Source organism: Nylanderia fulva, unplaced genomic scaffold (genome assembly GCF_048542155.1).
Source record: "Nylanderia fulva isolate GAGA-0341 unplaced genomic scaffold, ASM4854215v1 Scaffold54, whole genome shotgun sequence".
In the NCBI taxonomy this organism is placed as follows: domain Eukaryota; kingdom Metazoa; phylum Arthropoda; class Insecta; order Hymenoptera; family Formicidae; genus Nylanderia; species Nylanderia fulva.
The window spans coordinates 4,208-20,889 of NW_028190632.1; the positions used below are offsets into that span (position 1 = coordinate 4,208).

General features: G+C 45.4%; 1 non-coding gene and 2 pseudogenes across 1 annotated transcript; all 3 read left to right on the plus strand.

Annotated features, from left to right (window-relative positions):
* Positions 1-7,206: 7,206 nt before the first annotated feature.
* Positions 7,207-9,181, plus strand: LOC146721146 (large subunit ribosomal RNA; annotated as a pseudogene).
* A 3,047-nt stretch (positions 9,182-12,228) lies between these two features.
* On the plus strand, positions 12,229-13,436 carry LOC146721147 (small subunit ribosomal RNA; annotated as a pseudogene).
* A 2,573-nt stretch (positions 13,437-16,009) lies between these two features.
* TRNAV-GAC (transfer RNA valine (anticodon GAC)) lies at positions 16,010-16,084 on the plus strand. Its single transcript has one exon. It is a non-coding gene; the product is annotated as a tRNA-Val (tRNA).
* Positions 16,085-16,682: the final 598 nt, after the last annotated feature.

The window sequence follows — 16,682 nt, forward strand, 5'->3', positions numbered from 1 at the left end:
ACATAAAAGCGTGGTGAACTCTTCGACCGTAGGTGTGGCAGGAACCAAGTATACGTCGCAAGTGGTGCTTAACACTCTTAACACCTGCCTCCCACATGCCCCAAAATGAGGGGCAGAAGGCGGAATGAAATGCATTGAAACTGGCTTTGAACGCGAACTTCGCCTGCAGATCTACGTCGGATTGAGTCTGTCGGATCGCTGTAACAAGTTCGCGATCCGCGCCTTGATAGGTAGTCGCGTTGTCGGATAAGATCGGATTGGAATGCCACGACGCGCTACGAACCGTTCGAAAGATGCGAGAAACGCAGCCGTGGAATAATCATGAACGAGCTCTAAGTGTATAGCTCGTGTAGCGAGACAAACAAATAGCGAGATGTATGTTTTGTGCGACTTACGTCCGCGGCCGGAAGCGTCTCGAATTGCGAAGGGGCCGGCGTAATCAAGTCCCGTATGGCAAAATGGACGGGACGGAGTTACTCTAAATGTAGGAAGGTCGGCCATAAATTGTACGCCGGTTATGGCGCGATGCCGAGTACATGTCACGCAATTGCGGATACAACCTTTTACCATGCTTCGCGCCCCCAGAATCCAATATTGTTCTCGCAACGTGCGAAGCATTAATTGTACACCGCCGTGAAGTGTATCCTTATGAATTTGATCGATAATGAGCTTAGAAAGGTAATGTTTTGGAAGTAGAATCGGAAAATTTACGATCATATGAAAGGTCAGACAGTTGAAGTCGACCACCCACGCGTAGGATACCGGAGGGATCCAGGAACGGATCGAGAGAATGGATGGAGCATCGAACTGGTAACCTCGACTTGGCTTTGAAAGCGACGATTTCTTTGAAAAGTATTCCGTTTGCATCTGTTTAATCCAGAATCTGTGCGCGGTTTTATTTCCATCGACTTGCAAAATAGAGAGACCTTGAGCACATCTGGACTTCGTTCGAAACTTTAACCGAAGGACGTATGCGGTGACCCGTAGTAGAGCGTGGCCACGTGGAGATATGATTGAAGGATTCAAAAAGGTTCCGCTCGATTTGAATGATGGCGAGTGGACTGCATTTGACGCTTTCAATGCGGAATCATCTTCGGTGGCAACTTATCGTAGATTGAACTGGCCAATTATCCTCGTTAAATTTCAGCCATGCCGGGCCGTTCCACCAGGAACTGGAAGGCCGTTAGCTGAGCTTGATTTATGCCGCGCGATGCGCAATCTGCGGGATTATCTTCTGTTGGCACATGCAGCCATGTCGCCGTAGGAAGCTTCGTTGAATAGAAGACACTCTGTTAGCTACAAATACTTTTAAATCTGATGGAGCCTTTTGCAACCATGCTAATACGATTGTCGAGTCACTCCAGCAAACACACAGGAATGTTTTGCAATTTCATCGCGTCAATAGTAAACGAAATACAGCGTGCTAGCAGCTGAGCCGCACAGAGCTCGAGTCGTGGAATCGAAATCGTTTTAAATCGGAGCAACCTTGGTTTTTGATAGGAGAAGTCGAACATGACTATCGCCAGAATTCGTGACAACTTTTGAATAGACTACCGCTGCATAGGCTTTAGATGAAGCGTCGCAAAAGCCGTGTAAATGCAAGCACTGAATGTTACGCTCGAAGCCTAACCAACGAGGAACTTGCAGAGTCGTCAAGTGTAACATCTTTTCGCAAAAAGCATTCCATTCGGTTGTTATTTCCGCAGGAAGAATATCATCCCATCCGTAGGAAAATTTCCACAGTTTTTGCAGTAGAATTTTGAGAGATATCGTGATCGGAGACACCCATCCGAGGGGATCGAATATTTTCGCTATCGTCGAAAGGATTTGTCGTTTCGAAATGTCGGTAGATGGTGGACGGAATTTTATTTCAAAGGAGAAATTATCATCGCAAGGTGTCCCAATGAATACCGAGTATTTTATTGTTAACCTTCTTGGAAGGCTTGGAACTTGCTAACCGTGATTCGCAGGATTTATATCTTGTAGAATTCAAAATCGTTTGCTGGCCCATTTCCTGAGATGAATGCCTGCGCTTAGTAAACAGCCGATTAGTTGGTCGCGTTTTTTAATCGTGGATGGTTTATCATCGCCTCCGGATAGGACATCGTCAACGTATATTTCATTTTGCAAAATTGCTTGAGCTAGTGGAAAACGCGAACTCTCGTCGATTGAAAGTTGTTTGAGGCACGCGTTGGGCGAGATAAGGCGCGCAGGCAGTACCATAAGTAACGGTATTTAATGAATAAGTATTGACTGGCTCTTCGGAATCGTACGCCACAATATTAATTGATATTGGGCGATCGTCTGAATGAATCTGTATTTGTCGAAACATTTGCTGAATATCAGCGGAAAAAACGTATTTGTACAAACGCCATTGAAGAATATCGCCGGAAGATCGGCTTGCAACTTTGGACCAATCTAAGATGGTCATTCAAAGAAGTGTTATTCGAGGTATTTGCCGAGCATTAACACTACACGAAGTTTGGTTGTATTATTGTCCTCGCGAATAACTGGATGATGAGGTAGAAACGTCGGTTGAAAGAAGCGTTGCACGTTTTCGATTTTTGCATATGCCCGAGCTCTTCGTACTCGTTAAGAAAGTCGACGTATTGCCCCTGAAATTTCCCGAGAATTGGCTAAACGTCGCTCTAGTTGCGCGAGTGAACGCGTAGCTACTGACCTTGACTCGCCGATCTTTATCGGAGGACCAGACTTGAAGGGTAAGCGGACAACATGAGCGCCCTGAAGAATCGCGCATATGTGTCCTCTTGAAAATGTAAGTTGCAACGAAGATTTTCCTCTGAGAGAGCATGTGTCGTTGGAGATTTCTTCCAGCTCCCAAAAACGTCGGAGTTCGAAATCGAGATTGCCAGAAGTTGCTTGGTGAACGTGGAATTCTTTGGCTATTTTTTTGGTTTGAAATAGGACCCGAAATGATCCACCCGAATATCGTTTCTTGCGCAAAGTGTAGCATTCGTTAGAAGCTTTCATTAAGCCACCCATCATAATTGAACCGTATAATTCGGGCCCCGAGAAGTACTTCGATTGCATCATTTGAGCTTGGATTTGGATCGGCTAGATTCAATTTGGAAAGAAACGGAATCTCTTGTAATTGGAAATGAGGTGAATGTACGCTGTAATTTTTGGAACGACCAATGCTTTGGTATGAAGAATCGTATCATTTTTATTAGTCGCGCGCTGATAGAAATAGAGACGGCATGTTGAACGCAATTAGACGTAGTGTCACCGATGCCAGATACCTTACGCGTGGTTGAAATTAAGCGAGCTCTCAACATTTGAGCGACTCGTGACGAAACGAATGTGGATCGGAACCTTGATCGATCAGTGCTCGCGTGTAAACATATCGACCGTTTTTCTGATCCTATACAAACCACGTGCGGTAGCCAGGAGCACGGGTTTAACTCACTCCCGCGTTCACGTGTGAATGTACGTTGGACGCGTTATCGCATTGTCCAGAGTCTGTTGTTGTCGTTAAACTTGACCTTGAATTCTCGTGTAACAAAGTATGATGTTGTCTTTTACATTTCAAGCAAGGTAAAGGAACTACGACAATTCGAAACGTAATGACCTTTGGTCAAACAATTTTTGCATATATTATTTTTTTGAACAAACTCTAGTCGATGCGAAATGCTTAACGCTTGAAATTTCTCGCAATGCATTAACGATGTGTTTCGGAACAAAGAGCGGCACGTACTCGCGGTGTTTGTATGGTGAGAACGCACTATATTATTTTTTCGTGCCGCATTTGGAATCGAGCGAGCACCGGAACTCTTTTCGGATGAGTTTCCGTGGCGGACTTCGAGTTATCTCCGTCCTTGGATACAGCCTCAAGCGAACGAATTTGTGTATCTAGAAACGCGTATAGTTTTTCCATCGTAGGAATATCTCCTCTCTGAACCTAAGCTGACTTCCCAATCTTTTCTCGTCAATTTGTCTAGTTTTTGTACAAGAATGTAGACTAAAATCATATCCCATTCATCTACAGAACATTTCAAGGCACGCAGAGCATTTATCGATTCCGATGAATTGGAGCGTAATTGTTTTAACCCGAACAGATCGTTAGACGAAACATTAGGAATGGTAAATAAACGTTTGAAATATGCGTCAATAATAACGCGTTGATTTCGTAACGATTCGTGAGTTCCTTCCATGCAACATCGAAATTACTATCGGTTAGAGAAAGATGGGAAATCAACTTAGCAGCGTCGCCAGTAACCGCGGATAATAAATATTGCAATTTCTCGACTTGCGATATGGAACGGCGGAATTTTTAACGAGCGCAAGAAACAAAATCGCGAAACGTTAGCCACTCGGTTACATTACCGGAGAAAGAAGGCAAGTTGATCTTCGGCAATCGGATCTCGTTGATGGACGTCGTTGCGGCCGCCGTTGGTACAGGAATGGAAATTGAAGCGACGTTGAATGCCTCGAGTTTTTCTTGAAAGAAGTCGTAGGCTTGCATGTACGAGACCTCCGCCTTGTCTAGCAGCTTGCTCTTGAAGAAGGGAAGCTGTGCCGCGTCTGCGTCGGTTGCTACTGCCTCAATGATAGCGGCATTCTCCTGGCATTTATTCCAGTAATTTTGCAAGAGTTGAAATCGTCCTTTAGTGATGGCATGAGTTTGATTATCAACTCCAAGCTTTTGGAAATTCGTTATTGAGTTCGTTAAATAACGTAAATTCGTATCGAACGCAAATATTGCCTTGTCCATTTCGATCTATTGTCTTGCAGAGCTCGACCTTGTAAGGTAAACACGGTGTTGAAATGGAGAACGTATGTACGTGAGTCGAAATACTTCCTTGTCGTACGGAAATTTTTACTCGGAATGTAGCGCAATTGTTGAATGGCTCACTTGAAGTAGTTGCACTGCTTGCACGTGTATCTTGTTTGAATCCATCCGTTAATTTCTCGACACAGATCCGGCTCGAAGGACCATGTTTTGTATATTTTCTCCTTTGGGTTTTATCGGAGCTATCGCCTAAGTTCTCTCTTGTGGACTGCGTCGATAGGCAAGGATAGATAGCAGGAACTAGTCTCTTTATTCTAAGTAAGAATACGTAATTTTTATTCTTCGGATCACAAATGTTCTTCTCGGGTTTACCGGACGGCTCGTCGTACCAGACTCGCCCTCCGTGCCGCATCGCTCCTTTTTAAAGACGCGGAAACTCTCTCCTATTCGGCGCTTCGCCCTTGTGGACGCAATAACAAACTGTCGATGTACACAATTACAGAGAGCTCTCAGTAGCGTATATCGAAGGCGCGCGGGGATCACGGAAATTTAATTTTTTCCCAAACAAATCACAAATACAAGTCCGGAGAACGCCGTCGTTAATCTATTTAATAGAAAGATTGATCTTATATGCAGTAGCAATCTAAGTAGGAGAGAACCCCTGTCTAGGAAAACAGTACCTGGTTAGAGCGAACAACTGACCAACCTTAAAGAAAAGATTGGCAGGCATCTCGTAGAAGCTGTAAACGGTACAGGAACTTAAATATGAAAGGCGTATAAATACAGTTTTGATATATACTGCAGACTAAGAAGGGACTACAAGGAGAGAGATTGGAAAGGCAAAAAAGGACTCGTGGAATGATTTCGTAAACCGGAACACTACGAAAAACCCTTGGGGACTGGGCATACAAGCTAATGATGGGAAAGATTAAAATAGTAATTATCCTAAGTACGATTAAATTAGGTAGCGATTTCAACTGATTGGACTTCATCGGCGAAGAGACTTTTGGAAACATTAATGCCCGGATGGAGAAGGAAAGTACAGAAGCAGAGGATTCACAAAAACATAAAGAACAGATACTAGCGAAATACTTAAACTACAATATGGAACAGAAGGAAATAAAGCAATGGCATGAAATAGATGAAGCAATTAAAAGAACAAAGAAGAAAAAAAGTTCCTGGTCCGGATAAAATAACAGCGGAAATATTAAAACTAGTTTGGAAGGCAGCACCAAACGCACTTTACTCACTCTTCAACACATGCTTTGATAAAACAGCTTTCCACAGCAATGGAAACAGGCGGATTTAAACACTGCTGCTCAAAAGCCCTGAAAAGGAATCCCGAGCGATCCTAAATCGTACAGGCCAATCTCACTGTTGTCAGTTGTTGGGAAAGTGTACGAAAGAATCATGGTACAAACGTTTTCAGGTAATTTACGAAGTCTAGAAATGTGCTCCGACAATCAATATGGCTTCATAAAGGGACGATCAAACGGAGGACAGCAATATGCAGAGCGGTCAGCAGCGTGAATAATCGGCCGAATCAAAGTACGTAATAGGCATATTTGTCGATATAAGTAGAGCATTCGACATCTTCTTGGATGGGATTTTGGACAGGATTAGGAGTGTGCACTGCACAAGGAAGTTGTTTGAGGTGTTCATAGGATTTTACTTCTCGAATCGAGAGGGGTACAATTGGCAAGCCGGGAGAGTGAATTGGGGGTATCCAAGCTCCTGAGTAAGGGGTGTCCTCAGGGTTCCATTTTGGGCCCAAGCAGGGAACATAGTTATGGACCAATTATTAGTGGAACAAAAACTGAAGCTGGAACGAGATCTGAATACATAGCATATGCGGATGGATATTCTAATCCTAGTGCCAGGAAATCCAGGAAACAATTAGAGGAAGAAGGCGCAGAAGGAAACTAAACCGGATAATGAAATGGAGAGTACGGATAGCGGTTACAAATATAGGAAATAAAACAAGGCTGTGTTATTAAAAGGGAATCTGGATGCTGAAAGGAAGCCCAGAGTCTTCTTAGGGCAAAAAAAGATAAAATTTTGTACAGAAATAAAGTATCTCGGAGTATACATGGATGAAAAGCTATCGTTTTTGGCCGCATATAAGATATACTAAGGAGAAAGTCAGGAAAATATTCGCTAAAATTAAAAGAGTCACTAGAAGTAGATGGGAATAGGAAGGAGGATGTTTGAAAACTGTTATATAAATCTCTTTTACTGCCAATTATGCTATATGCTGTGGGGTGCTCGTGGGTATCTAAGAGCCACTCACTCTCAAGCTAGAAGGCAATTGGACGCTGCCCAGCGCTTTGTTATATTAGCAACCTTAATAATTATCTGCAGAACAACATCAACTGAAGCACTACAAATCTCTGACTGGTACTTTAACCTATTGACTTGCAAGCTGTAAAGACGCTGCATTTTATAATATTAAGAAAAATAAAAATTTTATTTATGATAACATGAGAATAAAAAACGACTTTTGAAGAAAGAACAAAGGAGTACATTAAAAACATTAAAGTCCCCAAGTTGTTAAATAGTTTAGAAGAAACGTGGCAACACAGATGGAAAATTCGCTCAAGGGCCGTATTACAGTATACCTATATTCCCAATGTGACATTCGTGGGAAAAATCCCTGGTTTCGTTCCCAAATCAGAATATGTTCCTCCATACTATCTAGTCACGGTTCTACAAGACGGATAGACTATTTCAGATTGGGGATGAATTTCAAACACCTATCCTGTCCCTATTGCGATGATGAGGAGACAGTATATCATATTATCTTCTCTTGTATAAAAATATGAACATTTAAGAAAAACAACAGAATAGGGAATTGAAAATGGAATGTCTTTCTGAATATGGAAAAGACTATTAAATTAAAAGAAGAAAGAAGTTACAAAGAATCTGTTGTTTTTATTGAAAAAACAATATGAAATAAGGAAATGGTTTCGCTGAGTAGAATGGCTCCCCTCCACGTGGCTGGGATGGGAAACGTTAGTAACGAATTACGGCACGGCTAAGAAAGCCATAATTGATACTTAATAAATTTCTATACAGAACTAAACCTTATACATAACCACTTGAAACATATACGAATCAATTGATTGTGAACGAGTTAGATGAATACAATTAAGCATTAAGATAAAACAGCGGATATGATATAACACTTGGGAGCCGCGAAATGACGGAGTGCAAACAAATAATAAATAATAAATGTCCCTATCTACTGTCTAGCGAACCACTGCCAAGGGAACGGGCTTGGAAAAAATTAGCGGGGAAAGAAGACCCTGTTGAGCTTGACTCTAGTCTGGCACTGTAAGGAGACAATGAGAGGTGTGCATAAGTGGGAGATGGCAACATCGCCGGTGAAATACCATACTTTCATCGTTTCCTTATTAACTCGGTTAGGCGGGAGCGCGTGCCCCGAGGGCTTCGCGCCCCGGCGGTCACTGGTTCTAGAGCCAAGCGTGTCAGAGTGGCGTGAGGCCTCGGCCGATCGCCTTTAATACTCCCCGCGTGATCCGATTCGAGGACCACTGCCAGGCGGGAGTTTGACTGGGGCGGTACATCTGTCAAGAATAACGCAGGTGTTCCTAAGGCCAGCTCAGCGAGGACAGAAACCTCGCGTAGAGCAAAAGGGCAAAAGCTGGCTTGATCTCGATGTTCAGTACGCATAGAGACTGCGAAAGCACGGCCTATCGATCCTTTTGGCTTGAAGAGTTTTCAGCAAGAGGTGTCAGAAAAGTTACCACAGGGATAACTGGCTTGTGGCGTGCCAAGCGTTCATAGCGACGTCGCTTTTTTGATCCTTCGATGTCGGCTCTTCCTATCATTGCGAAGCAGAATTCGCCAGCGTCGGATTGTTCACCCGCCAACAGGGAACGTGAGGGTTTAGACCGTCGTGAGGACAGGTTAGTTTTACCCTACTGATGACTAGTCATTGCGATAGTAATCCTGCTCAGTACGAGAGGAACCGCAGGTTCGGACATTTGGTTCACGCACTCGGTCGAAGCGGCCGGTGGTGCGAAGCTACCATCCGTGGGATTATGCCTGAACGCCTCTAAAGCCGTATCCTCTCCAGTCGAAGGTGGCAATGATATCTCTAGGAGGTCTCGTGAGTCGAAAGGCGCAATGTGTCAAAACAATGTGACACTATACTAGGGCGGCCGGTCCTCGGGCCGGTCGTCGCAACGAGCCCGGTTTGCCGTACAGCGCCATCGCCCGTCGCCGGGATCTCACCGCTACGACGGCACGGCGTGTCTAACGGCTACGATCATGGGTTTTCGCAAGTTCGATGTCGAGACTCGGAATCGTACTGTAGACGACTTAGGTACCTGGCGGGATGTTGTACTCGGTAGAGCAGTTAGCCACGCTGCGATCTGTTGAGACTCAGCCCTCGGCTTGGGGATTCGTCCTTGTCGGTTAGACGAGACTCCACACGTTCGACGGCGAAAAAGCAACACGCCGCGAACTGAACTTGGAAAAAATTTCCTCGCTCGCCGGCGAAAGCAACACGCCCGCGAACGGACTTGGAAAAAATTTCTTGGCTCGCCGGCGAAAAGCAACACGCCCGCGAACGGACTTGGAAAAAATTCTCGCTCGCCGGGGCGAAAGCAACACGCCGCGAGAACGGACTTGGAAGAATTCTCGCTCGCCCGGCGAAAGCAACCCGCCGCGAGCGAACTTGGAAGAATTTGTCGCTCGTCCGGCGAAAGCAACACGCCGCGAGCGAACTTGAAAAAAGCGGCTTGTGGCCGGCCGGAGGTGTCGCCGCCAACAAAGCAACACGCGCGAATCGGACTTGGGGTACGGGCGGCGCGTGCCGCCGGAGGTGTCGCCTGCCAACGAAGCAACACGCCGCGACGGACTTGGGCCGCTACAAGCGGCTCCGCGTGCCGCCGGAGGTGTCGCCCCGCCCAACGGAAAGCAACACGCCGCGATCGCGAGTTGGGGCACGGGCGGCGCGTGCCGCCACGAGGTGTCGCCCCGCCTTACAAAAGCAAACCACGCTGCGAATCGGACTTTGGTACGGGCAACGGTTGCGGCCAGGAGGCGGTGTCGGCCCGCTAACCAAGGCAACACGCCCGCTATCGCGGCCTTGCGAAAAATTTCTCGCTTGCCGGCGAGAGCAACGCGCCGCGAGCGAACTTGCGCCTGTTCCCGAGTTCTCGCTTGTACCGCTAACGAGCGAGCTAAATGAGATTAATTAAATGAGGACGCATCGGAAAGTTTATTCGTGCAAACACTCCGGCTTCGCTTATCGGCATCCTGCCTGCATTCGTCCACGTATCGGTCGTAGAATCTCGAAGATTGTGCATCCGACGAGTGGTAGCCGGAAATTAGACAGATATCGTAATAATCGTGTTCGCGCGGTCGTGCGGAGCGTCGAAAAGTACGAAACCTTTGTCCGAAACGTATTTCCGTATCGTAGCTATTATCTCCTCGTAGCGGCGCTACTCGCCGTCAAGTGCCCCGGAGGTACCGCCGCGGTCGGCGACGGACTTGGTGAAATCATTCGGTCGTCCGGAGGTGTCGCCCGTCCCGAGGTGCCGTCCGTCCCCAAGTTGACGCCGGCCGTTATGTGGTGCCGCACGTATAATCACGCCCGTAAACGAGCCGTCTCGGTTGCCGCGCGCGTGATTTCGCATCGGGCGAGTGTTCCGTACCGTAATCGCGGTCACCGCCAGCTTGCGTGTTGCGTATCATCCGTAATAATTCGAAATATATGTCTCCGACACGTGGGTTTTGAGACACGTTTTCGAGTTAGTAATCGGACAGCGCCCTCATGTCGAGCGAGCGCCGAATAGTAAGTAACTTTCGTCCGAAACGTTTTTTACGTAGCTCTCCTCGTTGCGGGGCGCCGTAAATCGTCGTTAAGTGTTCCGGAGGTACCCGCCGGCGGTCGTCTGACTTCGAGAGATCATTCGGTCGTCCGGAGGTGCCGCCCGTCCCGGAGTTGTCGCCGGTCGGCCGTAGTTCCCGGAGGTGTCGCCCGGCCCGGAGGTGTCGCCCGGCCCGGAGGTGCCGCCCGACCCGGAGGTGCCGCCCGGCCGGAGGTACCGTCGGTGCTTATACCTTATTGTCCGGCATTTCGTTTGTTTCCTTCTTAATTAATGGCTAATTATCGTTGTTTTGACATTCGCCATACGGCTATCGTGATAATATTTTATCGTACAATAGGACTTTTCGATCGTTCGCTCTCCGCGACAATGTTCTCGATTGAACGCGCCTTTCGACGCTCGCGCTCGCATACGGGCCGTGCGTAGGACGTGCGTCGCCGACCGCCTGGCCGGCCGGTTGGGTACTATAAGAGATACGTCGCGCTCGGCGCGTCGAACGAGTCGAGCGAGTCCGGACGAGTCGTAAACGTACCTTTTCTCGAGTCTCCTCGCCCACCACGGCGTGTTTCGCACCGCTCTCCGTACCGTCGCCGACCCGCTTGGCCGGTCGGTTGGGTACATAAGAGGTAGGAGAGATTAATATTGTACGTGTCGCGCTCTCGACGTGACAAACGAGAATCGCCCCGAACGGTCGAGATACGGATTTTGTCGAGTCGCGACTCTGACACGGAGAGAACATTTATATAAAATGTTTGATTTGGAAACCACGAATATATAAAATAATATACGATCGTCGCAGAACGCGCCCGCCGCAAGTCTTCTATGCTTGGAGGTTGCGTGTCTCGCGAGAACGTACGTTCGACTCTCGCGTCGTCTCGTATTCCTCTTCGCCGGGGATTACGGTGCGGCTCTTCTCGTTCGTCGCCGAACGCGCGCAAAATTAACGCACACTTATTTATTACGAGCACAGCATTGCCACGAGTCGGTGTCGCAAGACCGTAATGGCTCTTATGTGGCGCGCACGCCTCTAGGTGTTGGCCGCGCGGTTCCCTCTCGTTTCGTACGCAGCAGCGGAATCGTCGCGCTTACCGAGCATCTACTCCACGGATACGAGTTTGCGGGAAGAGTTTGCTTCTTCCCGCTCGCTTTGTACGCCGTAGCAAAATCTTATTGCTGGTCGTGTGCGGTTAAACGCGTACGAACCAGACAGAACAGTCCTCGACGTCTAAGCATCGCCATCGTCGATCTAGCGTCAGGGTGAATCGCGCGGTCTCTCGAGACCGCGCATCATAACATTTGGGAGAATAAGAACACGAGTATTTTGATCTTGTGGATTTTTTGAACGGAGAGGAGGAGGAAGAAGAGAGGCGGCGGCGTCGGGGGTTTACTCTCGCTCCGTCGTTCTCTCGTACGCTTTACATAATAGCGTTAAACACAGCAGAGTGTCGCCGACCGGCTGAGCAAGACCGGCGGCAAATAAAATGGCACATACGAGCGTGTCGCGCGCGCGTCGGTGTTTCGGCATCGAACGCGCGCGTAGCGCGCGAAAAAGAGCTAGCGACGAGTCTTCGGGCTCGCTCGCGAGTTACTCCTTGCGAGTAACCGAACAACGAAGCTCCCCTGCGTGATCCTGCACAGTAGCTCATATGCTTGTTCTCACCGGATTCAAGCCATGGCATGTCTCAGTGCATGCCGGAATTAAGGTGATGAACCGCGAATGGCTTCATTAACTCAGTTATGGTTTCATGTAGATTTGTACCCACATTTACTTGGATAACTGTTGGTTTAATTCTAGAGCTAATTCCATGCAAAACAGATGTCCCGATCCAGTGATGGAAGTGACGCTTTTTATTAGATCAAAACCAATCGGTGGCGGGCGGCTCGCCGTTTGTCCACCGTTTATTTTGGTGACTCTGAATAACTTTGTGCTGATCGCACGGTCCTAGCACCGGCGACGCATCTTTCAAATGTCTGCCTTATCAACTGTCGATGGTAGGTTCTGCGCCTACCATGGTTGTAACGGGTAACGGGGAATCAGGGTTCGATTCCGGAGAGGGAGCCTGAGAAACGGCTACCACATCCAAGGAAGGCAGCAGGCGCGCAAATTACCCACTCCCGGCACGGGGAGGTAGTGACGAAAATAACGATACGGGACTCATCCGAGGCCCCGTAATCGTAATGAGTACACTTTAAATCCTTTAACGAGGATCCATTGGAGGGCAAGTCTGGTGCCAGCAGCCGCGGTAATTCCAGCTCCAATAGCGTATATTAAAGTTGTTGCGGTTAAAAAGCTCGTAATTGAATCTGTGTCGCACACCGTCGGTTCACCGCTCGCGGTGTTTAACTGGCGTGATGTGGGGACGTCCTACCGGTGGGCTTAGCCTCGCGAAGGGGCGGCCCAACTAATATCCCGTCGCGGTGCTCTTTACTGAGTGTCGAGTCGGGGCCGGTTATACGTTTACTTGAACAAATTAGAGTGCTTAAAGCAGGCTACCTTCGCCTGAATACTGCGTGCATGGAATAATGGAATAGGACCTCGGTTCTATTTTGTTGGTTTTCGGAACCCCGATGGGTAATGATTAATAGGGACGATGGGGGCATTCGTATTGCGACGTAGAGGTGAAATTCTTGGATCGTCGCCAAGACGGACAGAAAGCGAAAGCATTTGCCAAAATGTTTTCATTAATCAAGAACGAAAGTAGAGGTTCGAAGGCGATCAGATTACCGCCCTAGTTCTAACCATAAACGATGCCCAGCTAGCGATCCGCCGAAGTTCCTCCGATAGACTCGGCGGGCAGCTTCCGGGAAACCAAAGCTTTTGGGTTCCGGGGGAAATATGGTTGCCAAAGCTGAAACTTAAAGGAATTGACGGAAGGGCACCACCAGGAGTGGAGCCTGCGGCTTAATTTGACTCAACACGGGAAACCTCACCAGGCCCAGACACCGGAAGGATTGACAGATTGATAGCTCTTTCTTGATTCGGTGGGTGGTGGTGCATGGCCCGTTCTTAGTTGGTGGAGCGATTTGTCTGGTTAATTCCGATAACGAACGAGACTCTAGCCTGCTAAATAGGCGTACCCTATGGTATCGCGGAACTTTTGAAAGAAAATCTGCCCGATTTTTTAGAAGAAGTGCCACTATTTGAAAGAAATAAAATGTTCTTTCAACAAGACGGTGCTTGACCACACAACGCCAGGATTGTAACAAACTACTTGAACGAGCAGTTTTCCTGGACGTTGGATGGGTCGGTATGGCCCGATACGTTTGGGCCCGCAAGATTCCCCGGACCTTAATTCTCTTGATTTACTTTTTATGGGGATACTGTAAGGAATCAATATACAAACGCTTCCCGAGAACGTCGACGACTTAGAAAAAACCCGTAAAACTGGCATCGTTTTTGTCGAGTAAATTTTAGAAATCGGCTGGCTCGCTAATTTCCGTATTGCTCGAGTTATCAGTTTTCAAGAATCGTTCGTCTCGACGAAATTGTGTGTCTCGAATAGTACACACATGCACATACACATAAACGCGTCTTGGATGCTCGTCGTGCATGTGTTCTTTTCCACGACGCAAGTCTAGGGTGAAGTGAGGGCGAAAGCTCGGGCTTCGTCAGGATCGTCAGTTTTTTGTGCCTGTTCAAGCCTGTTGCACGGACATTTTTAAACGTGTTTTCGATGAGATTTTAATACGTACGACGTAAGAAATAAATTCATCACATTCGATTATTCTTTTCATTGAATTGTGATTAATTAATTTCTTACGTCTTACATCTTAAATTCCCATTGTAGATGCCTCTTTAACAAAAATCGGTCGTTGCGTGTAGACAAAAATTAACGCGAAGTATCACGTCGGCGATTATATTAAAAGAATTATTGCGACGAAAATTTTGAGAAATGTCGAAGTATCGTGTATTTTAATTCGTCGTATATACATACGAGGTGATAGTAATTAGCCTTTCGGGAATTGGCGAGTATATAAGTACGTGTCGGAAGTGACCAATGAAGCGTCCAACGATCCGGCTATCGTGTTAATTAGTGAACGCGATCGTAATTATGTAATTTTCTGATCGATTCAAAATTCGTGTGAGTGTTCTTCATGTGAGAAGCTGAGCTCATATTAAACATCGATAAGGATATAAGCGATAAGGATTAAGAGCTTGGATATAAACGACACCTTTGATGTCAACGACTGTTGAGTCTATTTTTCTTGTTATTTATTTTATGTGAATAATTGACATCGCGCGAATTTTGTTCAATCCATTTGAAACAAAACTTTAAAAATCTAACAATTTAATCGAATAAAACATGCAATTCTCTTTGATCTTGCACATACATATGTATAAAATTTCGATTATATTATTTAAAGAATACTTTAGTTTGTTTAAAAATATAATGATTGGTTTTGTAAAATTGAACTTGATTGACACTCTTTTAGTTCTTTTTCAAAAATTTCGAAAGTTTGAAAAATAAATCAATAATCTCACAGAAATAAATAAAAGTAACAGTTTTGAGAATTGAAAAAGTGTTGTATTATAAATGGATTGAGCAAATTTCGAGAGTATGCAAACTGATTTAGTTAATTTTTAATTTGCAATGATTCGCGATCCACAATTTATTCAATCGATAGCATTATTTGACACACTGCAAAGTTATAATTAACATATAAGAGTTTTAACAAGGCTCTGTAATATAAATATAAATTTAACGTATAAGACGGGCAACAAGAGCCAAATCGCGGATGACAATGCGTTATCCTAACGAAACTAAATAATTTTCCGTTAGAATTAAATACCGGTGCACAAGGCACCAAATTTTACTTGGACACGGCCAAGATTTTAAAATATGAAATAATCTCATATTTGAGATTTAATTTCAATACCCCCTTTAACCCCCCTACGGAAAATAAATAAATGAATGCAAGAGAAAAATATAGATCCGAAAATCGCTGAATCGGGAATCGAACCCGAGACCTTTCGCTTGCCGGGCGACTGCTCTTCCAGCTGAGCTATTCAGATCCTTTCGATTCTATACTTTTCTCTGTTATATATATTAATGTTGGTAAACAAACGCATTTTTAAGCCAGCGTGTATCAATATAAGAGTTTTAACAAGGCTCTGTAATATAAATATAAATTTAACGTATAAGACGGGCAACAAGAGCCAAATCGCGGATGACAATGCGTTATCCTAACGAAACTAAATAATTTTCCGAAAATTATTTAGTTTCGTTAGGATAACGCATTGTCATCCGCGATTTGGCTCTTGTTGCCCGTCTTATACGTTAAATTTATATTTATATTACAGAGCCTTGTTAAAACTCTTATATTGATACACGCTGGCTTAAAAATGCGTTTGTTTACCAACATTAATATATATAACAGAGAAAAGTATAGAATCGAAAGGATCTGAATAGCTCAGCTGGAAGAGCATTCGACCGACAATCGAAAAGTCTCGGGTTCGATTCCCGATTCAGCGATTTTCGGATCTATATTTTTTTCTTGCATTCATTTATTTATTTTCCGTAGGGGGGTTAAAGGGGGTATTGAAATTAAATCTCAAATATGAGATTATTTCATATTTTAAAATCTTGGCCGTGTCCAAGTAAAATTTGGTGCCTTGTGCACCGGTATTTAATTCTAACGGAAAATTATTTAGTTTCGTTAGGATAACGCATTGTCATCCGCGATTTGGCTCTTGTTGCCCGTCTTATACGTTAAATTTATATTTATATTACAGAGCCTTGTTAAAACTCTTATATTGATACACGCTGGCTTAAAAATGCGTTTGTTTACCAACATTAATATATATAACAGAGAAAAGTATAGAATCGAAAGGATCTGAATAGCTCAGCTGGAAGAGCAGTCGCCCGGCAAGCGAAAAGTCTCGGGTTCGATTCCCGATTCAGCGATTTTCGGATCTATATTTTTCTCTTGCATTCATTTATTTATTTTCCGTAGGGGGGTTAAAGGGGGTATTGAAATTAAATCTCAAATATGAGATTATTTCATATTTTAAAATCTTGGCCGTGTCCAAGTAAAATTTGGTGCCTTGTGCACCGGTATTTAATTCTAACGGA